General features: G+C 33.7%; 1 protein-coding gene and 1 non-coding gene across 2 annotated transcripts in view; one reads left to right on the top strand and one right to left on the bottom strand.

Annotated features, from left to right (window-relative positions):
* Nucleotides 1-25,100, top strand: part of NAALADL2 (N-acetylated alpha-linked acidic dipeptidase like 2) — a 1,488,397-nt gene that overhangs the window by 262,088 nt on the left and 1,201,209 nt on the right. Inside the window, exon 2 of the mRNA XM_022571899.2 lies at nucleotides 21,698-21,760. The gene's annotated coding sequence lies outside the window, so the exon portion shown is untranslated. The remainder of the gene's footprint in view (nucleotides 1-21,697; nucleotides 21,761-25,100) is intronic.
* Nucleotides 7,624-7,749, bottom strand: LOC115802375 (small nucleolar RNA SNORA56). The gene has a single exon (XR_004022845.2). It is a non-coding gene; the product is annotated as a small nucleolar RNA SNORA56 (small nucleolar RNA).

The following is a 25,100-nucleotide window of genomic DNA, read 5'->3' as shown; positions in this document are numbered from 1 at the left end:
AGCATCTTTTCTGACCACAACAGTATGAAACTAGAAATCAATTACAGGAAGAAAAATGGGAAAAACACAAAATGTGGAGACTAAATAACATGCTACTAAAAAAACCAATGGGTCAATCGAGAAATTAAAGAGGAAATTAGAAAATACCTTGAGGCAAATGAAACCCACAACTTTCCAAAATCTATGGGATGTAACAAGCAGATCTAAAAAGGAAAGTTATAGCGATCCTTAACAACCAAGAAAAACCTCAGATAAACAATCTAACCTAACATCTAAAGGAATTAGGAAAAGAATAAACAAAGCCCAAAGTCACCAGAAGGAAGGAAATATGAAGATCAGAGGTGAAATAAATAAAATAGAGACCAATAAACAATAGAAAGGATCAGTGAAACCAAGAGCTGTTGTTTTCTTTTTTAATTTTTGCTTTCACTGCTTTTTAAAATTTATTTTCAGTTGTCATATAGTGACTTTACAATGGTATGTTAGTTTCAAGTGTACAGAAAAATAATTCAGTTATATATCTATATATACATATATATATTCTTTTTCAGATATTTTCCATTATAGGTTATTACAAGCTATTGAGTATAGTTTTCTGTGCTATAAAGTAGGTCCTTGTCGTTTACTTATTTTATATATAGTAGTGGGTATATGTTAATCCCAAACTCCTACTTTATCTCCCCTCCACAGCCCTGCTATCTCCTTTGGTAACCATAAGTTTGTTTTCTGTGAGTGTGTTTCTATTTTGTAAATAATTTTTTCTATCATTTTTTAGATTCCACATATAAGTGATATCATGATATTTGTCTTTGTCTGACTTACTTAATATGATAATCTCTAGGTCCATCCATGTTGCTGAAAAAATAAAAGATCTGTTTTTTTGAAAAGATAAACAAAATTGATAAGCCTTTAGTAAGGCTTATTAAGAAAAAAGGGAGAGGACACAAAATAAAAAAGGAAAGAGGATAAATTAAAACTGATATCATAGAAATACAAACAATCACAAGTGAATGCTATGAACAGGTATATGCCAACTAATTGGACAACCTAGAAGAAATGGATAAATTTCTAGAAACATATAATCTTTCAAGACTGAATCAGGAAGAAACAGATAATCTAAACAGACCAATTGCTAGTATTAAAGTTGAATTTATAATCAAAAACTCTCAACAAAAAGAGTCCAGGACTGAACACCTTCACAGGGCAATTCTGCCAAACATATAAAGAAGAGTTAATACCTATAAAGGTATTACAAAAAATCAAAGAGGAGGGAATACTCCCAAATTCATTCTACAAGTCCATCATTACCTTGCTACCAAACCAGAAAAAGATACTACCAAAAAAAAAAAAAAAAAAATTACAGGCCAGTATCCCTGAAGAATTTAGATGCAAATATTCTCAACAAAATATTAGCAAATCAAATTCAACCAAACAGTGTATAAAAAGGGTCATATGCCACGATCAAGAGAGATTTATTCCAGGAGTGCAAAGATGGTTCAATATCTGCAAGTTAATCAATATGATACACCATCTTGACAAAATGAAGGATAAAACTCACATGATCATTTAAATAGATGCAGAAAAGCATTTGATAAAATTCAACACCCATTCATGATAAACTCTCAACAAAGTTGATACAGAGGGAATATATCTCATAACAAAGGTCATTTATGATGAACCCAATGTTAACATCATACTCAATGGTGAAAGACTTAAAGTTTTTCCTCTAAAATCTGGAACAAGACAAGAATGCATACTATTGCCATTTCTATTTAACATAGTGTTGGAAGTTCTAGCCACAGCAATCAGACAAGAAAAAGAAATAAAAAGCATCCAAATTGGATGGGAAGAATAAAACTGTCATTATTTGAAGATGAATGATACTATGTATTGAAAAAAACCTAAAGTCCCCAACAAAAAACTATTAGAATTAATAAATGAATTCAGTAAAGTTTTAGGATACAAGACTAATATACAGAAATCTGTTGCTTTTCTGTACACTAATAATGAGATGTCAGAAAAAGGAAGCAAGAAACAATCCCATTTACAATCACATCAAAAAGAATAAAATACCTAGAAATAAACTTAACCAAGGAGGTGAAAGATCTTTGTTCTGAAAATTTATAAGACATTGATGATGGAAATTAAAGATGATACAAATAAATGAAAGATATTCCGTGTTCATGGATTGGAAGAATTAATCTTGTTAAGATGTCCATACTACCCAAAGCAATTAATACAATCCTTATCAAAATACCATGAATTTCTCAGAAGTAGAACAAATAATCCTAAAATTTGTATCAAACCACAGAAGACCCTGAATAGCCAAAGTGATCTTGAGAAAAAAGAATAAAGCTAAAGGTATTATGCTCCTTGACTTCAAGGTATACTACAAAGCTATAATAATCAAAACAGTAAGGATTCTGGAACAAAAATGATGCATAGATCAATGGAACAGTTTAGAGAGCACAGAAATAAACCTATGCAAATATGGGCAATTAATGTATGACAAAGAAGGAAAAAATAAAAAAAGAGGAAAAGACAGTCTCTTCAATATGTAGTGTTGGGAAAACTGGACAGTAACATGTAAAAGAAAGAAATTAGAACATTTTTCTCACACCATATACAAAAGTAAACTCAAAGTGGATTAAAGACCAAATGTGAAACTGGAAACCATAAAATTTCTAGAAGAAAACATAAGCGGTACACTCTTTTACATAAGTCTTAGCAATTCCTTTTTTGGATCTCTCACCTCAGGCAAGGGAAACAAAAGCAAAAATAAACAGATGGGACCTAATTAACCTTAAAAGATTTTGCATAGCAAAGGAAACCATCAAAAAAATGAAAAGACAAGCTACTGAATGGGAGAATATATTTGCAAATGATTTATCTGATAAAGGGTTAATATCTAAAATATATAAACAGCTCGTGCAATTCAATATAAGAAAAACAAACAACTTATTAAAAACTTGGCAGACCTAAGTAGACATTTTTTCAAAGAAGACACACTAATGGCCAACAGACACACTAACAGATGCTTAACATCACTACATATCAATGAAATGCAAATCAAAACCACAGTGAGATATCACCTCACATCTCTTAGAATGGCTCTTGTTAAAAAGGCAATAAATAATAAATGTTGGCAAAATGTGGAGAAAAGGGGACCCTTATGCACTGTTGGTGGGAATTTAAATCAGTACAGCAATTATGGAAAACACTATGGAGGTTCCTCAAAAAATTAAAAATAGAACTACTATATGATCTAGCAATTCTCCTCTTGAGTATATATTTGAAGAAACCGAAAACACTAATTATAAAAGATATATGCACCCCAATGTTCATAGCAGCATTATTTACACTAACCAAAATATAGAAGCAGTCTAAGTGTTCATGAACAAATGAATGGATAAATAAGCTGTGGTTTTATATACATATATATAAACAAAAATATTACTCGGCTATAAAAAAGAATGAAATTTTGCCATTTGCAACAACATGGGTGTACCTGGAGAGTATTATGCTTAGTGAAGTTAAGTCAGACAGAGGAAGACAAATACTGTATGTTTTCACTTATATGTGGAACCTAAAAAATAAAACGAACGATTATAACAAACCAGAAACAGATTCATTGATACAGAGAACAAACTGCTGGTTACCAGTTTGGAGAAGGGTGGAGGGAGGGAAAAGATAGGGGAAGGTAATTAAGAGATACAAACTACTAGGTATAAAATAAATAAGATACAAGGATGTAATGTACAGCACAGGGAAACTAGCCAATATTTTATAATAACTTTAAATGGAATATAATTTATAAAAATATCAAATCACTATGTTGTACACCTAAATCTAATATTACATTGTAAATCAACTATACTTCAATCAAAATGTTAATAAAGAAGGCATGGGAGCATACAGTGGACTGTTTACATTGGTTACTTAAAGGTGGTGGGACAGGAAGTGGTATGGAATGCTAACTATGCTTTATACATCTCTGTATTGAGTTGTTTCAATAAGCTTTTTACTTTTGTCAAAATGTAGTAGGAATTTTTTGTAAGTATGTGTGGACTTGGATACAGATAGACTCTATACTTATCTGTGCTTATTCTTTATTTACTAGTTAGATTGAGAAAGCCACTTCACCTGTCTAATCCTCGATTTCTGTAACTTTAAAGTGGGGATGATAATGATTATTCCCTTCATGTGGTTGATGTGAGGATTAAATGAGCTGTATGAAAATTCAAGAACAGAAATAATTTGACAGAGTGTACACTCTTAGTAAGTGCAAATCATTCTGTCTTGGATAAAAGGGGTCTTATTCTAATAGTGCTCCTTGCCCCATCTGCTTATGTCTATTTAAGTTTCCCCCAGGAAGCTACTGTGTAGGGAAAAGGACTGTTTTGGGTCTTAAAGGCATGGAGCACTGAATTTAGTAAGTTTGAATGTAGGATTGACACAATACTGCATAAATAATAATGTTTTAAAAAATAGGTGATGACCAAGCTGTTATTTAGTTAATCTTCATAAATTTTTATTATAGGCAGCCTGACATATTTACACCTGTGACCAATTATAAAATAATTGTTAAACCAGTCAATCTGTCAGAGTTGAAATGTTGCTATATCTTGAGTTACATGGGTACCTGTTTTTTGTTAACTTATCTAAAATGCATTATATTCCTGGCATATGACTAGAAATTTATTTTGGGGAAAGATGCAGTCTCTTAGTGCTTCCTGGTTGTCCAAAATGGCTTGATGAAATATGCACTGGGGATAGTGATTCTCATCTTTGAAATGCATGGAGATTGAAAGTACTCAATCTTCAGAGCATGACTGACCACTGGCATATATATCATTTGACTTCATATTTGGATAGTATGTTTTTGTTGGCTTTCAAAATATCTCATTCTTGAAGCACACTAAAGAAGATAACCACATATTTCCTACTGAGGGATAATTTCAGTTCATAATTAAAAATTACTGCATAGCAGTTCCTTTTACAATATTTCAAAGTGTTATTGAAACGTGTTTTGTTTCCTTTCAGTAGATTTAAATGCACCTTGATTTGTATCATCTGCGATAGATATTTAGCCTTACAGTTAATTTCCCATTTGAAAGCACCTCAACATTTGAAAGGGAATATGTTTCCTTTTTTAATTCAAGCTGCCAGATGTTAGGTAAACTCATGGATGTGGAGTGTGTGGTAGCTATCATTTGAGGATCTTTTGCCCTGTGTCTTCCCTTGTTTCTTTTCCCAGGCATGTTCCAGTGTCTTTTTTCAAAATGGCACTCACTTCTATTCAGAAGGGCACTACTTTAAGTGTATTTGTTTTTTTATTTGTATTGTTTTGTTTCTTTGTGTGTTTTGACAGTTGTCTGGAAACAGATATTCGAGAAAGGACTCCTGATTTCACCAAATATTACAGTTTTACAATTTACTTGACCACCATTTTATGAAGAAATGTATCATTATTATAGCTTATTTTATTTTCCTTATTTTATTTTAAATTTGGAAGTCTAAGCTCAACTGGTAATGTCTGCTTTTGGATATTTTGTACCATGTTCCAAATTGCTACCCTAAAGACTTAAAGTGCATACAATAACATGCTACTTAGAAAATAGTATGATGGTATTACCTGAATTTTGGTCATGAGATTTTTAAAAAAAGAATGTGATAAACTGTGCAAATAAATTTTTCATTCACTGTTGAAATGTTTTTAAAATGACAAGACTAGGGTTTCCCTGGTGGTGCAGTGGTTGAGAGTCCACCTGCTGATGCAGGGGACATGGGTTCGTGCCCCGGTCTGGGAAGATCCCACATGCCGCGGAGCGGCTGCGCCCGTGAGCCATGGCCGCTGAGCCTGCGCGTCCGGAGCTTGTGCTCTGCAACGGGAGAGGCCACAACAGTGAGAGGCCCGTGTACCGGAAAAAAAAAAAAAAAAAAAGACAAGACTAGATGCTGTGTGTACTAGTAAGGAAAAACATGAGGAAAAACAGACATAGAACTCACTTATTCAAGGGTGGCCTCGTATATCTTACATTCTAATGGGGATACTAATATTAATCAGATAAAATCACACCAAAAAATAGCGGGGAGGGACAGTTTCCTTAAAGGATGGGTTGGACTTAGTTAAGTGAGGGGAGGAGGAAAACGTATTTCAGGTAAAGGGTACAGAGTAAGTAGGAGGCACTGAAGGATAGAGGCCATGCTGAATGAATGGGCTTTGAGAGACAGAGGGGAAGCAAGGAGAGACGAGAGAGGTAAGCGGGGCCAGACAGTCTTACAGAAAATTAAAACTGTAACTCAAGGAGAACCAGTACCTGGGACATAGAGCTCAATGACTGTTAGATTCCTTTTCAATGTCAATAGCTACCCATAGTCAGTTAATCATTATCTGAGGTTTCCATGTGTAACACATACACACACACACCCTGCTACATATACAAATTTAAGACAAACTTTTACAATTATGTTGATGATTAAGAAGAGCATAATTATTTTATATGGTATAAATTTAGATGTCCTCTAATTCATTCCTTTTTCTCCCTTAAAAGCTTAACAAGAATTGTAGCTAGCCAGTCCAAGATGAACCTAAACATTACCTTTTATATTAAAATTTAACTATCTCTCCATGTTATCAACTATATGATTATAATCTGTATATCATAGTAGAATATTAAATTAATTCCCCTCATTTTAAACTAATGACTAATTTAAAATATTGCCTGTAATTAATTTTCATAGCTCATAAAGAAATACTGAACATCTTACCAAGTTGAAGTTGAATAAGCTCTCCTATTACTGAACACAAGAATACCGTGCATATTAGCAGCAGGACTTATCAGGCATTGGGGCTTCAGAATGCTTTCCATCTATCATGGAATAGTTCTTCGGTTCCTTCTGAAAATAGCTCCTCACTGCTGTTCTTCTCCTTATTATTAGATGTAGCCTATATGTAGGATGTTTTAGTTCTAAAATTGAAGATAATTATTATCTTGATAATTGGGTATTACTCCTGTGTGAACATGCATACCATTTAAGTCTCTCAGCATCAGCTTATTGATTTTTTTCAGGGTCAAAATTAGAAGCACCATCAATAATCTCAATACAACAAAATGCTGTGCATGGTGCAAAGGATTTATTCACTGAGTTGACCCTTACAATAAGGGGAAAGCATAGTTAATAGGATAAGTACCTTTAGTGATATGAGAGCAGATTTAACAAGTAGGCTCATGATATTTACCTGTCTTAATCATGTTATTTTTTCTTTTAAAAACTGTGCTGGCATGAGAAATCATTTTCTGTTTTTTTTTTCTCAATAATGCTTTAATTTCTCCTCCCAGCTGGACACAGTGCTTAAAGTGGTCTCCACTACTCAGAAACTACTTCCACGTTTATATTCTTCTTCTTTTTGGTATCACGATCCCTATCTCCAGGCTCGCCCACATTCTCCAGAGGAGCTTTGGTCTTCTTGTCCTTTTTCTTTTCCTTCTTGACCAACTGTGGAGACACTGGAGATGTTTTTGTTGCTTTCATTTTCTTGCTTCCAATTTGGGGCTTTTATTGCTTTAGCAACTGCCTGTGGCACTTTTACTGCTTTGGCCATGACCTCTCTCTGGCAAGTAATATCTGGCAAGTCCAAAGCCACCATGAAAATACTGATGCTAGACAGAACTCACCACTTACTGTTGCAGATTGACTCCCTCTAGAGACCCATGAGCCAGACTAGAAAGGGATAACTGTCTACTGCTCATTTTCTATTTTACATTCTGTATTTTATCATTGTGAAAACAAATATTTTAAAATATATTAAATTTCAATTATTTTATATATTCTACTTATTCTGGCATGCCTACTTGATGTTAGACTCAAAAAGAAGCCCCAAATATCCACTTAAATAAAAAAATTCAAGATAAATGGACATTTAACCAGAGGTAAGAATATAAAAATTGAACCTATTATAACCACATTATTTTCTCTAGTTTTAGTATACTTTATTTCAAAACTGTATATAATAAGGGTGTCAGGATAAGTTAAGAGGGAAAAAAACCGATAAAAAATATAAAGAAGTACCAAATATTATATAAACCTTAGTTCCCTAATACAATTATAATTTATACATATTTATAGATTGGTATAGATAGATTTAGATTGTGTGTGTTTGTGCGTAATTAAATATATTTCTTTTTAACATTTTTTAGCCATTTACTATTTCCTGAACTTTGGCCTGGTAATAAAAAAGAAAAGAATGAGAAGAATGTAAGAAACTTCTACAAAAGAAAATGTTAGTTCAACTTGACAATTTTTAATCTTCCTTTAACACTAGAGACTAATATTCATCATACTGTGCATGCAATTTAAAGTGAAAATGAGAATTCATTTTTTTCAGAGCTATAGAGTGTTCACAGCTTGGGTTGTTTAAAGTAGCTTTGGTTTTGAAGATTGTATTAGGGAGAGTTTTTAAAGAAACATTTATATTCATTTCAATTTTTAATTTAATTTTTATTAGGTTTCAATGCATTACATTTAGGGAATATATAGGTTTCAATTATTTTCTTTTTCTCTCATATGCAGGTACTTATTAAAAGAGGTTTGCCATTTCAGCCAATAATTTTACATGTTAAAATCACACACCCTCCTCACACACAAACTTCTTTGTATATATTAGATTCTCATGCTTCTCTCTAATAATAGGACCTTGAAATCAAAAATGGTATTACTTATAAAGTTATAGAACCCACATTCTTTATGCTTTTAGAATTTGTGGAGAGTCAAGTGTTGGTAACTAGTAAATATTACCTTTACCTGATCAACCGAAATTACAGATTAACTGTTTAAACACAACTAATGATTATTCAAAATTCTCAAAATAATGAGTAGCCATAGGCCCTTGCAAAATAACAGTTTACAAACATATAACTGCCATTCATAAGTTAAGCTCATCTATTCATTGAAATTATTTCTTCAGGTGTCTGTTAACCTTATTATAAAATTGAATTTAAGTTTGTAAGCTTCTTTGAGTAACTGCATGCAGTCATAATGAACACAATTGAATTTCTTTAAAATATTCAGACTTTTCAGTTGTTTCTAAGATCCTCACCTAGATTACTGAGTTTTTTTCTGTATTAAGTAAAATAATCAAATTAAGCAGTGTTTCTGTTTTTTATACTTTTCTAAGACTAATGTGGCAGCTCACTGAAGAGAGGCTATCTCTCACGATTGTGTTCTATAATTTGTAGATGGTATCTGGGCAGGCATATGTTGATTAAATGTGTGGTTCTTTTAAAATTCACTACACACTCCTGATCAAAATTCTTTGAAAACTATGAATGGAACTCTATTTTCTTAACCTTGTAAGGAATCTGACTCAAACCAACAAGTATATCATGTTTAACAGTGAGAAATTAGGTAAATTCCTATTAAGTCAGAAAAAAAGACAAGGGTTTTCTTGTTACCTGGCCACTGTGATAAAGTAGATCTTAGAAAAAAAGAGTACTTTGCTTCCGGATTGCTATTCTTAGTTAAAGTATGTTGTTTTCTTCTTACTCTATAAATAATTCCTGGAGACAGTTCTTTGTGGGGCAAAAAATTAATTTTGGAGTTTGAATCCAGCACTAACTACTTAAACTTGTTTGAAGACAATTAACGTGTTTTCAGAATCATCATCTATAAATGGGTTACAGCATCAACAGCAGAAATCTATGTCACAGAGTTGTTACAAGAACATGCCGAGGATGACATATGAAAGCACTTTATAAGTGGCAGGGCAATAATAGACTTGGTATAATTATTAACAGAAATAATGAAAACACAGAGCATATTATTTATTTTTTGCTAATTATGAACTTGTTTTATTTCCCCTCATGCACTACACATTCTGCTTGCACATATTATTTAGTATTCCTTCTAAACATGCTGCATTTTCTGCCCACTCTGCCTTGACATTTTTGTTAGTTTTTTCCCTATGCCTGGATTGCCCTTTTTCTATCTCTGTTCATTAAAATAGTCCTCAGCTGTCAAGATCCATACGAATACCAATTATCCCATGAACTAGTCTTTAAATTCCCCACTCCTGCTTTCTTTTCTAGTTGGAGCAATCTCTTCCTCTTCTGTCCATCATGGAGTTTCTCCCACTGTTTTTTATTAATTACTATCTCATTTTGCCTTGAAATCCCTTGCTTCTCCAGTGTAGTCTGTTAATCAGCAGTATGGACATCACCAGGGAACTTGTTAGAAATACAGAATTCCAGGGCTGTGCCTTAGGCCAAGATCCTGGGTGATTCCCATGCATATGACAATTTGAGAAGCACTGCCCTAATTCATTGTAAACCCCTTGGAGGCGGGGGAGGGGGGGTGGGGGGGTGGGGGGGTGGGGGGTGGGGGGTTGGGCATGGTGAATGGACAGCTTCGCTGTCTTGTCTCAGTTCCCTCCACAAGGCTCTACATCATCCAGTGCTCTGCACATAATAGGTGTTCTGTAAATCGGTGTTGTGTTGAACTGAATTTTACTTTTATTATTTTGAAGTCAGAAAAATCCAGTTTAGGAAAACTCAAATGTTAGGAAAGGATGTTCTAAAGTCAGAGCAGGAAGAAAGATATTCATTATTGATGCCACTCATGTCAACTAATCAATATTTCTTGGTCATCAACTACTACTGTACTTTTTCATGCATAAAATACTAGTATGGATCCTTGATCTTATAAAAAAAAGATCTTCAGTCTAACCTTCACCTTCAAAAAGTTCGTTTAGATAACTGAATCAAAATATGGTTGCTTGGTCATCCTTGTAAATATTTAATATATGCTATTAGGAGTCATGACAGTACTTTAAGGCACTGGACCTCCAAAAATGACTGGTAAATATCAAGATGTGATTTCATTAAATTATTTAAACAGATCAATTCATCATTTGTCTTGATTGTCCATAAAATGGTGAATAATACCATAAGCAACATTTTCTCATTTATAATTAAAGATGATTTTATACTGTAAGATATTTTCTTTTCCAGTGTATGATTTTAAAGCATTTGTGATATTTTCCTTTTACATACTTAATTTACAGTATTTTTCTGTGTAGAATTCCATTAAAAATTTAAAAGGGTTATGAGTACCATTAAGTCACATTTACCTGTCTGTATTCACTAATTGCTGTGGGTTAAATTAAGCACATCTTTAATTGTAGGTGGTTTCTTCCATTGCCTAGAAAGTTGCAAGTGTGCTTCTCTCACTATCAGCTGATATGTGCTTAGGGAACAGAAACTAATTTTAACATTAGCCCAAGCAAAATGTAATTAGGACGGCTAATCTGCTGAAAACTACCCCCAGCTAAAATCCCTTTTTTTATGTAATGCCATTTTAATGGAAATGACATTTTTATGAAACACAAGTGACAAAGACATGAATGATGCCTGTGAGCCTTTTATTTAATTTTGTGTGTTCCCTAATTTGTTACTAAAGGGAGAGTAGGAGCACTCCACTCCTACCATTTTGGATATGAAATAGATTTTTAAAGTAGAATTTTTAATGTAAAGACTCAATTTTACTTAAAATAATTGTTTAAAATAACAAACCTAGGTCGTAATTGATTCTCTAAAAGGGCAATGAATGTGTGCGTGTGTGTGTGTGTGTGTGTGTGTGTGTGTGTGTGTGTGTGTATGGCATGACAACCATAAGTAGAAGGGCTTTGGGAATTATGTTTTTCATCACTGCCCTTTTTCATTAATATGGATGATTGAAACTGACTTCACTTGTGTGACTTTCATTTTCTTTTAAGAATAGATACTCTGAATTTAGGGTTTGGATGTTAAGGGCAATGTAAAGGGATTAATAATTCTCTTAGAAATAACAACTATTATTACTACCACAATTTATGAGTTCTTAGTTTATGCTAGGAACTATACTAAATATTTCAGGCTTTTCTTATTTGATGCTATAACAATTTTGTGAGCATATTCTCATTGCATAGATTATAAAGACTCAAGCTCAGGGACTTTAAGAGACAACTAGTAAATGCATGGAACATTTGGGATTTGATTCCCTTGTAGCCTAAAGCCAATTTAATATTCTTAACCAATAGGCTCTAGAGACTCAAGAAAAATACTTGATTCTTAACGCTGTGCTAGAAACCACAATGACAGAGTAACATGCACACCTGTTACCATTTTTCTCTTGCATTGTTTCTGACATGAAATTGGGGCTTTAATTTTTGTGTTACTAGAGTGTGGTTTAAATTTGAGAGATTTGCTTTGAAATCCAAAATTATGTAAATGTTCAAAACGTTCTGTGAAATATAGGAAATACAACTGTGCTTTTTACCTATAGACCTGTGCTTAGGTGAGACCAAGTAATTGTCTAACTAAATGGTCCTCAGAAAGCAATGCTAATAACTTACTCAATTCTTTGTCAAAACTCAAGTTCTTTCTGAAATGATTCTCCTTCTAAATTTAAGTTTATTTTGCTAACCCAGGCTGATTTCACCTTTTGACTTTAATTTGAATATGATAAACGTTATAATAATCTGAATTTTGATATTACAACCTATTTCAGAGTTTAAAGCCTTTTGATTAAGGCACTCAGCACTTTGGCTTCATTAAATAAGTGGAGTGTTAGTAATTACAAAATTATTCATGTGGATCCATGTTCTGCCACTTACCAAGTGTATCTACTAGGGCAAGTGTTTGTAAGCAGTGAGGTGCCAAAGTAAAACTCATAGAAGGGTCACAGAGGAGCATCACAGGATATTTTAAATTTTCAAGGAAAACACAAAGGTGCTTGACATCTGTCGGACATCTATTGAATACTATGCAAACTACTAGCTCAGAGAAGTTCATTGTTTTAACATTAGATTGTACTGCATCGCTTTTGATGCTATCATGCATTTACAAAGCTGTGTTTTAAGTTTGCTTGTTAAAAGCAACTACCATATGAATAACAATGTACAGTGGGAAATGAGAGTGGTGATGTCCAGTATGATTTCAATGTTTGAGAAGTGTGACCCAAAAGGAACACAAATTCCATTAGTAGATAATTGTGGTTATTTAAGAATGAAATTTTTAAAAAATTTCTTCTTCTTCTTTAAATTGTGTATATTTTTCTCCAATCAGCTACTAAGATTATTAGGATATAAATACTTATTAAGTAGTTTGGATCTAATTACTTAAAATATAGAACTGTTACATATTTCATTATATATAATGAAATATAATTCACATGCCATACAATTTTCTCATTTAAAATATACAATTATTAGTTTTTACTATATTCACAGATTTGTGCAATCATCACCAAAATTGATTTTAGACGATTCTCATCATCCCTTGAAGAAATGCCATACCCACTGTCAGTCATTCTTCATTTCTCCCCAGCTTCCAGCAATTACTAATCTACTTTATGTCTCTATAGATTTGCCTATTCTGGATTTTCCATCTAAATGGAATCTTTTAATATGTTGTCTTTTGTGACTAGTTTCTTTCACTTAACATAATGTTTTCTAGGTTCATTCATGTTGTAGTGTGTATCACTATTTCATTATATTTTATTCCTGAATTATATTCTATTGTTGTTAGGTACATTTAATTTATCCATTCATCATCTGATGGGCATTTGGATTATTTCCATTTAATTCCATGGAATAAAGCTGCTATGAACATTTGTGTACCAATTTTTGTGTGAACATATATTTTCATTTTTCTTGAGTATATAGGGTGAAATTAATGAGTCATGACTCTATATTTACTTATTTGAGAAACTTCCAGGTTGTTTTCCAAAATATTGCATCATTTTGTATTCTCACCAGCAGTGTATCAGTGTTCCAATTTCTCCACATCCTCACCAACACTCATTATTATATATTTCTTTGCTTAGAGCCACCCTAGTAGGTATAAAGTGGTATCTCATCTTGGCTTTAATTCGCATGTCTCTAATGGTTAATGATCTCTTAATGTGCTTATTGGCAATTTGTATGTATTTAGAGAAATATATATTCAGATCCTTTACCCATTTCTTAATTGGATTGTCTTATTATTATTGAATTGTAAGGGTTTGGATACTTATATATAATCTGAACACAAGTCCCTTATTAGATGTATGATTTGCAAATATTTTCCCCTATGTTGTCTGGTCTATTTTCATTTTCTTGATGGTATCTATTGAAACACAATTTTTTAAAAATTTAATGAAGTCAAATTTATGTAGTTTGTCTTTTGGTATCATATTTAAGAATGCTTTCCCTAATCCTGAGGTCATGGGAAATTTCTCCTATATTTTCTAAGTGTTTCATTGTTTAAACTCTTCCATTTAAGTCTATGATACAACTTTGAGTTGAGTATGGTATGAGGAAGGGATTCAGATTTATTTTCTTGCATATGAATGTCCTGTTTCACCAACACCATTTGTTGAAATGAATTTTCTTTCCTTATTGAATTGTCTTGGCTCCCTTGTTAAAATCAATTGACTAAAACTGTGAGGGTTTATTTCTGTATTTCCAATTCTATTCCATTGACCTCCATACTTATCCTTATGCCAGTACCATGCAGGCTTGCTTTATAGACAAAGTCTGTAACTTTGTAGTAAGTTCTGAACTCAGGAAGTGTGAATCCTCCATCTTTGTTCATCTTTTTCAAGATTGTGTTGTTTATTCTGGATCCCTTAAATTTTCATATGAATTTAGGATCAGCTTGGCCATTTGAGCAAAGAAGTCAGCTGCAATTTTGATAGGAATTACATTGAATCTGTAAATCAATCTGAGGCATCATGGCTCAATAATATTAAGAGTTTCAACTCATGAATATGGGATGTCTTCCCATTTATTTAGATCTTTAATTTCTTTCAATAACTTTTTGTAGTTTTCACAGAAAAAGTTTATACTATTTTTGTTAAATTTATTTCTAAGTATTTTATTAGTTATGTTATATTGTAAATGTAATTGTTTCTTAGTTCCATTTTCGGATTTTTCACTGCTAATGTATAGGAATATTATTGATTTTTAATATTGATCTTATATGCTTCATTTTTGAACTCATTTATTACTTCTTATGTATATTTTTTGTTGTGGTAAGAACACTTAACATGAGATCTACTCTCTTAAGATATTTTTGATGGTACAAGACAGTATTGTTAACTACAGGCCCAATGGTATGTTGTAGATATCCAGAACTTAATAATCTTGTATAACTGAAACTTTATACCTATTGAATAACAGCTTACCATTTCCTCCTTACCCCAGTCCCTGGAAACCACAATTCTACACTTTGCTTCTATGTGTTTGACTTTTTTATATACCTCATGTAAGTGGAATCATGCAATATGTTTCCTTCAGTGACTGGCTTATTTCACTTGGCATAATGGCTTCAAGGTTCATCTATATTGTTGCATATAGCATGATTTCCAGCTTTTCTTAAGGCTGAATAATATTCCATTGTGTGTATATACACCTTTTCTTTGTCCATTCCTTTACTGATGGACATTTAGTTGTTTTTCATTATCTTGACTATTGTGAATAATGCTGCAATTCACATGGGAATGAAAATAGCTCTTTGAGATATTAATTTCAATTCTTTTGGATAAATATCCTAAAGTGGGATTGCTGAATCACATGGCATTTCTGTTTTTAATTTTTTGAGGAGGCTCCATATTGTTTTCCATAATGGCTTCATCATTCTACATTCCCATCAAGAGTATACAAGGCTTTTGTTTTCTTCACATCTTCACCAACACTTGTTATTTATTATTGTTTTTTAGTAATAGCTATCCTAAGGTGTGAGATGATATCTCACTGTAGTTTTGATTTGCATTTCCCTGATGATTAGTGATATTGAGCAATCAATGCAATTCCTATCAAAATCCCAGTGGCATGTTTTAAGACAGAAATAGAAAAGCAATCCTAAAATATATATGAAACCACAAAAGACCTCAAATAGTCAGACCAATCTTGAGAAAGAACAAAGTGGAGGCATCACGCTTCCTGATTTCAAAATATATTACAAAGCTATAGTAACTAAAACAGCTAGGTACTGACATAAAGACAGACACATACACCAATGTGACAGAATAGAAAGCCTCTAAATAAACTCCTGAATTATATGGTCAACTGATCTTCAACAATGGTGCCAAGAATAAACAATGTGGAAAGGATAGTCTCTTCAACAAATGGTGTTGGGGAAAACTGAATATACACATGCAAAAGAATGAATTCGGATCCTTACTTTACACCATACACAAAAATCAACCCCAAATGGGTTAAATACTTAACTGTAAGACATGGACATATAAAACTCTTTGAGGAAAACGTAGGGGAAATGCTTCATGAAAATGGTCTTGGTAATGACTTCTTGAATATGATGTCAAAAGCACAGACAAAGAAGGAAAAACAGAAAAGTGGGACTATGTCAAACTAAAAAACTTCTGCATAGCAAAGAATATAATTAACAGTGAAAAGGCAACCTCTAGAATGGGAGAAAAAATTTGCAAACTATATATCTAATTAGGGGTTAATATCCAAAATATATAAGGAACTCCTTCAACTCAATAGCAACAGCTCTAAAACCTGACTAAAATTGAGCAAAAAACTTGAATAGACATTTCTCCAAAGAAGACACACAAGTAGCAATCAGGTATATTTAGTTTGTGCTTCTTTTTCTAAGTTCTTGGAGTGGAAGTTTAGGTTATTTATTTGTAATCTTTCTTCTTTGCTAATATAGGTGTTTAAGGTTATAAATTTCTACTTAAGCACTGCATTAGCAGCATCCCATAAGTTTTGGTATATTACATCTTCATTTTAATTTTCATTTATCTCAAGCTATTTTCTATTTTTCTTGTGATTTCATCTTTAAACCATTGTTTAGTTAGGAGGGTATTGTTCAATTTCCACACATTTGTGAATTTTCTGAATTTTTTTCTGTTACTGATTTCTAGTTTCATTCCATTGTAGCTGGAGAACATACTTTGTATGGTTTTAATCATTTAAATTTATTGAGGCTTGTTTAATGCTCTAGTATACGGTCAATTCTAGAAAATATTCTTAAGAAGAATGTGTGTTCTGCTGTTGTTTGGTGAATTATCCTATAGATGTATTAGGTCTAGTTTGTCATTCAGTCTACTATTTCCTTATTGAACTCCTGCTGGTTGTTCTGTGCATTATAGAATGTGAAGTCTCCAAGTCTTATTGTCTATTTCTTCCTTTATCCTGTCAGATTTTACTTTGTATTTTAGGGGACTCTGTTTTAAGGTACATATATACTTTTTATATTGTATTTTCTTGATAGTTTGACCCTTTTATTAAAATAAAATGTCCTTCTTTGTCTCTAGTAACATTTTTTTTTGTTTTAAAATCTATGCTGCCTAATATTACTATAGCCACTCCAGCTTTCTTATGGTTGTTGTTTGCATGATACATACATAATTTCCATCCTTTTATTCTCAAATAATTTGTATTTTTAAATATAAATGGCTTTTGTAGACAGCATATAGTTGGATCTTGTTTTATCCAGCCTGACAATCTCTGTCTTTTGATTTCAGTTTCAAATCCATTCACATTTAATGTTTTTTATATAGTTTTTGATATAGTTGGATCTATATCTGCCCTTTACTTTTGATTTTATATAACTCTCATGGGTTTTTTATTCCTCTGTTCCTCCCTTACTTCATATTTTTGCATTAAGCAAATAATTTCTGATGTAACATTTTAATTCCTTGAATGAGTTTTTTATTATATTTTTTGAGTTATTTTCTTAGTGGTTTCTCTAGAATTTAACCATATTTATCTCAGTTTATTATAATCTACTTCAGATTTATGCTTAATTCTGTGAGATATAGGACACTTACTCCTTTATAGCTGTATTTCCTCTCTTGTGTTTTATGCTATTATTTTTATGTATGTATATTACATCTATGTATTTTACAAATCCAACAATGTATTGTTATAATTATTACTTTATATAATTTGGTGGCTTTTACAAAAGCAGGAAGAAGAAAGGAGAGCAAGTATTTATTTATAATGTTTGTTATATTAACCTTCTTATTTAACATATCTTGTTCTTATTATTTGTTCCTGTGGATTCAGGTTGCCATCTGGTGTGATTTCCCTAGGATGACCATGGTTTTAGCAGGGCTATCTTTGACTTCCTTTTTCACCAATCTCTCTGTTAATCTGTGTGCCTCTGTTCGTACCACAACCAGCTGTTAGGCTCCAGTAATTGCAAGCACAGTTTTTGAGGCCAGTCTCTGTGGTTCTAATATTGATAAGGCTCTTGTTAACTGTCATTTTCCCTGGTTCTCTCTAATAAACTAGTTGGCTTATGGTTTAGTTTATTGCTCTCTTGAAGCTCCCAGACTTTTCTTACTTCCTTGCCACTAAATATCCATTGCTTTTTAGAGTAACCTTAGGCTTGAACTTCCCCACACTATGTTCAAAATAAAGTTAGTTCCCTTGGGAGAGCTTCAGATATCTCTGATCTTATAATCTGCTCTTTCCCTAGGCACAATCTCTGAATAATGACTCAAGAACTGGGAACAGGTAATATGGCCTGCTCCTCTTGCGGTATCATCCCTGATGTAAAAGCAGAATGCTGTGTAGGACAGTAGCCTTTGATCTTCTCGTCTTGTCTTTGCTAGCATGGAATTTTACCCTACAAATAAGCCGGATCAATGGATGTTGAGTTCCAATATTCTTCACCTGTCATGCTTGTCATAAAAGCTCTGTGTTATGAGTGGGACTGGTTGGAGAAGGTGAATCCCTGCCTTCTCGGTCACACTTGCCTGGAATTTAGTCTCTGCAACACAGAGCAGGAAGATGATGAGAAATGCTTGTGGCCAGGATCTCCTGTAGAGATATCACAGTCTGTGTCTGAGAGTTGGAGAGAGAGGGAGCCTTGCATTCTTGACCCCATCCACTTGGAGTGTAGTTTGGATCACACTAAGCTGGAGAGCAAAGGGAGGAAGCAGCTTGTGGCTCAAGCGACAGACTCTTCCTGTTTGTACTGAGATTTAGTAGATTTTCTTGAACAAATATTTCCTTTTTTTCTGTACACCCTTAGGACAATTTTCATAAACTTCAAGCGGTCATTTTTTCTGTAACTTTTACCAGTTATGATTTTCTCATTGGAGAGGGGGTCTGAGAGCTCCTAATGTTGCCATCCTGGATTTTGTCTGTTGCCTTTGTCTTTTAGCCTCTGGCACCATGGAATAATTACTGAGACACTAAGCATACCATGAACAGAGAAAGTTTGGGAGCCTTTAAAGACAAGTTACTAAACCTATCCCCATCTCAAACTTTACATCATTAAAATAAAGATAATGATATACACCTCAATAATGTTTTTAGGATTAAATGAAATACAACTCTGAGTGCTCCTGACACATAAGGCACCAAAATGAACTTAACTATTTTTATCTCATATGTTTTTATGAGGGTAATGTATATACTATATGTAAAATGTTATGTAAAATGCTGTAAATATTATTATAGCTTTTTTTTTTTTTTTTTTTTTTTGCGGTACGCGGGCCTCTCACTGCTGTGGCCTCTCCCGTTGTGGAGCACAGGCTCCGGACGCGCAGGCTCAGTGGCCATGGCTCACGGGCCTAGCCGCTCCGCGGCATGTGGGATCTTCCTGGACCGGGGCACAAACCCGTGTCCCCTGCATCAGCAGGCGGACTCTCAACCACTGCGCCACCAGGGAAGCCCTGTTATAGCTTTAAATATTTTTCATACTCTGCTCCATTTTGTTTCTTAATTCAATCTGATGATAGAGTAACTGATATTGGGTGTCCTGTTTGTAGAGACATAGGTGAATTCCTGCATTTTGTGAAATTCAACATGTAGATATAAGTAGAAACCAGTAAAAGAATAAATGAAAATCAATGCTTCTACTTCCCTTTAAGTCTGTGATCAAAGTAGAAGCCTCAGTAAATGATATTTCTTGGGGATTAAAACCCAATAGACAATGATTGTCCAACATGCCCTTGACCATCAGGTCTTCACATCTGGTAATTACTCACCAGGATTTTCTTAGCCTTGATCATTATTGCCTAATTTGGGTCCATTTAGAATGCCAAAGCCCAAGCAGCTTGAATGTATGAAAACCTGCTGTTTTATGACATGGAGAGCTCATTGCATTTCATTTTCTTAATTCATGTCAAACTTTCAAATGTTTTTACTTAGAAGAAGTAAATTACAGAGCGCTGAGTCTTTCTTAAAACACATTTTATCTATAAGCTCCAAAAATATTTTCTTAAATATTGTTTAGAATATGAATTGTTCGTGTTTTATTTCTTATTTCACTAGCAAGAAATTTTCTAAGTCTAGTATTCAGAATCTATGACCCAAAAGCTAATACAACTTTTATTTTGTTTCTTACTGGCAATACAATTGGGATTATGTTGGAAAGGTTGATGTGACATGATGTCTTTGAATTGCCTGTAAGCACTGTAATAATGCTTAGGCACTATTCAGAATTGGGGGGTAAAATTGAAAAACTAAGAAAGGAAATAAAGCCGAATATTAGTAAAATGAGGGAGAGAGGTATAGGAAGCAAAGGATGCAAAGAATAAGATAAAGAATGAAAGATAAAGAGGAAATTCAAAGGTCAGTATAGCATAGATAATGATAATAACATTTGTGGGGTTTACAGAGTGTTGTGTATATAGTTTGCTTGCCAGTCTCCTACTTCTAGTAGGAAGCATTTAGCTGAAGAAAGAGGAAGCCACACCCACTCAAACTAACTACATCAAAAGGGGGTGCATTATAAAGATCCTGGGAAATAGCACAGAATTCATTTGTCAGCAATATCATTGGGCTTCATGTGGACTGGAAAGATAGTTTCTTCTCTCTGTATTTGGGGACATTTATTCTTTTCTCCTTGTTTCTTTCTTCACACATTTCTTTCATTTAATTATGCAAACTGGTTATCTTTGTAAGCCCCTCAGTCTCTGCTCCTTCATAATTTCAGTCCATATGTGGCCAGCATGGACCCTTTTTTGCTGCACACTTCCCCATCTCTTCTTCTTAGATCACTGACTCAGAATGACTGACCTAATTTCAAATTTCAGGTAGAGAGAATGTAATTGGCTGAATGTGTATAAGTTGTCTGCTTTTGGTCTAATTACTATGGCTGAAAGGATGAAGTCTGTGTTATGTTGGGCTGTTCTTATGAGGGTTGTAGGTTGAACTGGTTCTCTAAGAAAAGAAGAGACATATTTACATATCTATTATGTGCTATCTACTAAATTCCTTGAGCAAAAAGATCATGTCCTATTAATTCCTTTCCCCAGCACCTTGCACAGTTTTAATATGAACATTGAACGAAATAATCTTCACTTCAAGGGCAATTTCCATTTCTGTCTTTAAGGGGCAGTGCTATTGACACAAATGAAGAAAAAATTCCAGTCCCTACTTTTTTGATGGGTATCATCAAGGTAACTTGCCTTGAACAATGATTAACCTTTTTTGGAAAGTGAACTTAGTTGAGCATACTTTGAAGATATTTTCCATACCTGGGAATGAAGCAACAATGACGTAACACCTGTCCATTTTGTAGACCAGTGTTCTGAAACTATTTTTAGTAGTTGAATTTATGCTAAAATTTTACCTAGAATTGCCTAGAATACAAATAAATAAAATATATAAAAATAGAACGCATAGTTAAAGCAGGTGTAAAAGGTCAAGCTCTACCTATTTATCTTTGTTCTGTTCATCCTCCAACAGGCCCACCCCTAAACTAGAGGAACCTCTACAGAACCCAAGGGCTTCAGAGACCATTGCTTTTAGGTAAGAAGCAAGGAAATTTTATTCTTATTTGCTTAGTGTTTGAGTACATTTATAATTTTAAGTACACAAAATTATGATACAAAAGATTTTGTGAAGACATAGAAAAGGGTTTTATTGTATATTTTTTCCATTGCTGCAAGTTTCTTAGGTGTACAATTCAAAGATAGAAACTCATTTGTTCAGTAAACTTTTAATGAGCATTATTTGCTACATTCTATGCTTGGCAGTAAAATATGAACAAGACAGGACCTCTGTTATCATGTGTCCAGAGTCTACACTAGAACTATGTGAAATAAGAACATTTTAATTTCATTACACTTAATGCAATATAGATACCTTACTTAGAACTATCAGTGGAAAGGAACTAGCAAACATTTCAGTACTCAGAATAAGTTCAGGAGTTCATATTCTTCCAATCTCACCTTTCTCCTGAGACATGGACTTAAGACCATTGTTGGTATAACCATTGGCTCTTGTTTCTGCTTGGACCTTTTGATTTCTCTCCTTTTCTCCAATATGAATTGAAACATGGATTTCCCAAAAAAAATGCAAAATAACTGAAAATGTTACAATTGACATCACTAGGTTAGTGTAACAATGTTGTGCTGAAATGAAAAGAAATAAATATCTCTGCTTATATTGAAAAATGTTATAGAACTATTTAGTTGTGAGAATGCACTGTTGGAATAGCAAAATATTCTTTTATACTCAAATACGTTGTCTAAGACTAATGTATCTTCATAGAACTGTAGACATTAGAACTAAAAGGGAACTTAGAATTCATTGTAGGCATTATGATTGCCTACCAAGTATCCATTCATCATATCTGAATTTGCAAGAGAATTCCAGTCTTGTTCAGGGTGGAAATGTGTCCAGCTCCAGCTAATGGAAGTACCATACCTCTAAGGGGCATTTAGAAACGTCTGAGCATGTTTTAGAGTGTCAAAAGGGCTAAGAGATAATATTGACATTCAGTCCCTTTGGGTTGTAGATGCTACATGTCCTGGAATGTACAGAATTGTCCTGCATAACAAAGAATTTTCCAGCTTCAAGTACTACCAGTTTCCCCAGCAAGAAACCCTGGTTTAACCCAGTTCTGCTAATCATATTACCCTCTTTGTCCAGCTTACTTTTTTTTTTTTTTAACATCTTTACTGGAGCATAATTGCTTTACAGTGGTGTGTTGTTTCTGCTTTATAACAAAGTAATCAGCTATACGTATACATATATCCCCATATCCCCTCCCTCTTGCGTCTCCCTCCCACCCTCCCTATCCCACCCCTCTAGGTGGTCACAAAGCACAGAGCTGATCTCCCTGTGCTATGTGGCTGTTTCCCACTAGCTATCTATTTTACATTTGGCATTGTATATATGCCCATGCCACTCTCTCACTTCGTCCCAGCTTACACTTCTCCCTCCCTGTGTCCTCAAGTATATTCTCTATGTTCGTGTCTTTATTCCTGTCCTGCCGTGAGGTTCTTCAGAAACTTTTATATATATATTTTTAGATTCCATATATATGTGTTAGTGTACAGTATTTGTTTTTCTCTTTCTGACATACTTCACTCTGTATGACAGACTCTAGATCCATCTACCTCACTACAAATAACTCAGTTTCATCTTTTTATGGCTGAATAATATTCCATTCTATATATGTGCCACATCTTCTTTATCCATTCATCTGTCGATGGGCACTTAGGTTGCTTCCATGTCCTGGCTATTGTAAATAGAGCTGCAATGAATATTGTGGTACAGGACTCTTTTTGAATTATGGTTTTCTCAGGGTATATGCCCAGTAGTGGGATTTCTGGGTTATATGGTAGTTCTATTTTTAGCTTTTCAAGGAATCTCCATACTGTTCTCCATAGTGGCTGTATCAACTTACATTCCCAACAACAGTGCAAGAGGGTTCCCTTTTCTCCACACCCTCTCCAGCATTTATTGTTTCTAGATTTTTTGATGATGGCCATTCTGACCAGTGTGAAGTGATACCTCATTGTAGTTTTGATTTGCATTTCTCTAATGATTAGTGATGTTGAGCATCCTTTCATGTGTTTGTTGGCAATCTGTATATCTTCTTGGGAGAAATGTCTATTTAGGTCTTCTGCCCATTTTTGGAATGGGTTTTTTGTTTTTTGATATTGAGCTGCATGAGCTGCTTGTAAATTTGGGAAATTAATCCTTTGTCGGTTGCTTCATTTGCAAATATTTTCTCCCATTCTGAGGGTTGTCTTTTCGTCTTGTTTATGGTTTCCTTTGCTGTGCAAAAGCTTTGAAGTTTCATTAGGTCCCATTTGTTTATTTTTGCTTTTATTTCCATTTCTCTAGGAGGTGGGTCAAAAAGAATCCTGCTTTGATTTATGTCATAGAGTGTTCTGCCTATCTTTTCCTCTAAGAGTTTTATAGTGTCTGGCCTTACATTTAGGTCTTTAATCCATTTTGAGTTTATTTTTGTGTATGGTATTAGGGAGTGTTCTAATTTCATTCTTTTACATGTAGCTGTCCAGTTTTCCCAGCACGACTTATTGAAGAGGCTGTCTTTCCTCCATTGTATATTCTTGCCTTCTTTATCAAAGATAAGGTGACTATATGTGTGTGGGTTTATCTCTGGGCTTTCTATCCTGTTCCATTGATCTATTTTTGTGTTTTTGTGCCTTTACAATACTGTCTTCATTACTGTAGCTGTGTAGTATAGTCAGAAGTCAGGTACCTGATTCCTCGAGCTCAGATTTTCTTTCTCAAGATTGTTTTGGGTATTCGGGGTCTTTTGTGTTTCCATACAAATTGTGAAATTTTTTGTTCTGGTCTCTGAAAAATGCCATTGTAGTTTGATAGGGATTGCAGTGAATCTGTAGACTGCTTTGGGTAGTATGGTCATTTTCACAATGTTGATTCTTCCATTCCAAGAACATGGTATATCTGTTTGTATCAACTTCCATTTCTTTCATCAGTGTCTTAGAGTTTTCTGCATACAGGTCTTTTGTCTCCCTAGGTAGGTTTATTCCGAGGTATTTAATCCTTTTTGTTGCAATGGTAAATGAGAGTGTTTCCTTAATTTCTCTTACAGATTTTTCATCATTAGTGTATAGGAATGCAAGTGATTTCTGTGCATTAATTTTTTATCCTGCTACTTTACCAAATTCATTGATTAGCTCTAGTAGTTTTCTGGTAACATCTTTAGGATTCTCTATGTATAGTATCATGTCATCTGCAAACAGTGACAGCTTTACTTCTTCTTTTCCAATTTAGATTCCTTTTATTTCTTTTTCTTCTCTGATTTCTATGGCTAAAACTTCCAAAACTATGTTGAATAAGAGTGGTGAGAGTGTACAACCGTGTC

Source organism: Delphinapterus leucas, chromosome 4 (assembly GCF_059928025.1).
Source record: "Delphinapterus leucas isolate spDelLeu-1000000601 "Yukka" chromosome 4, BTC_Dleu_Yukka2, whole genome shotgun sequence".
NCBI lineage: Eukaryota > Metazoa > Chordata > Mammalia > Artiodactyla > Monodontidae > Delphinapterus > Delphinapterus leucas.
This window is presented reverse-complemented; position numbering and strand designations above follow the sequence as displayed.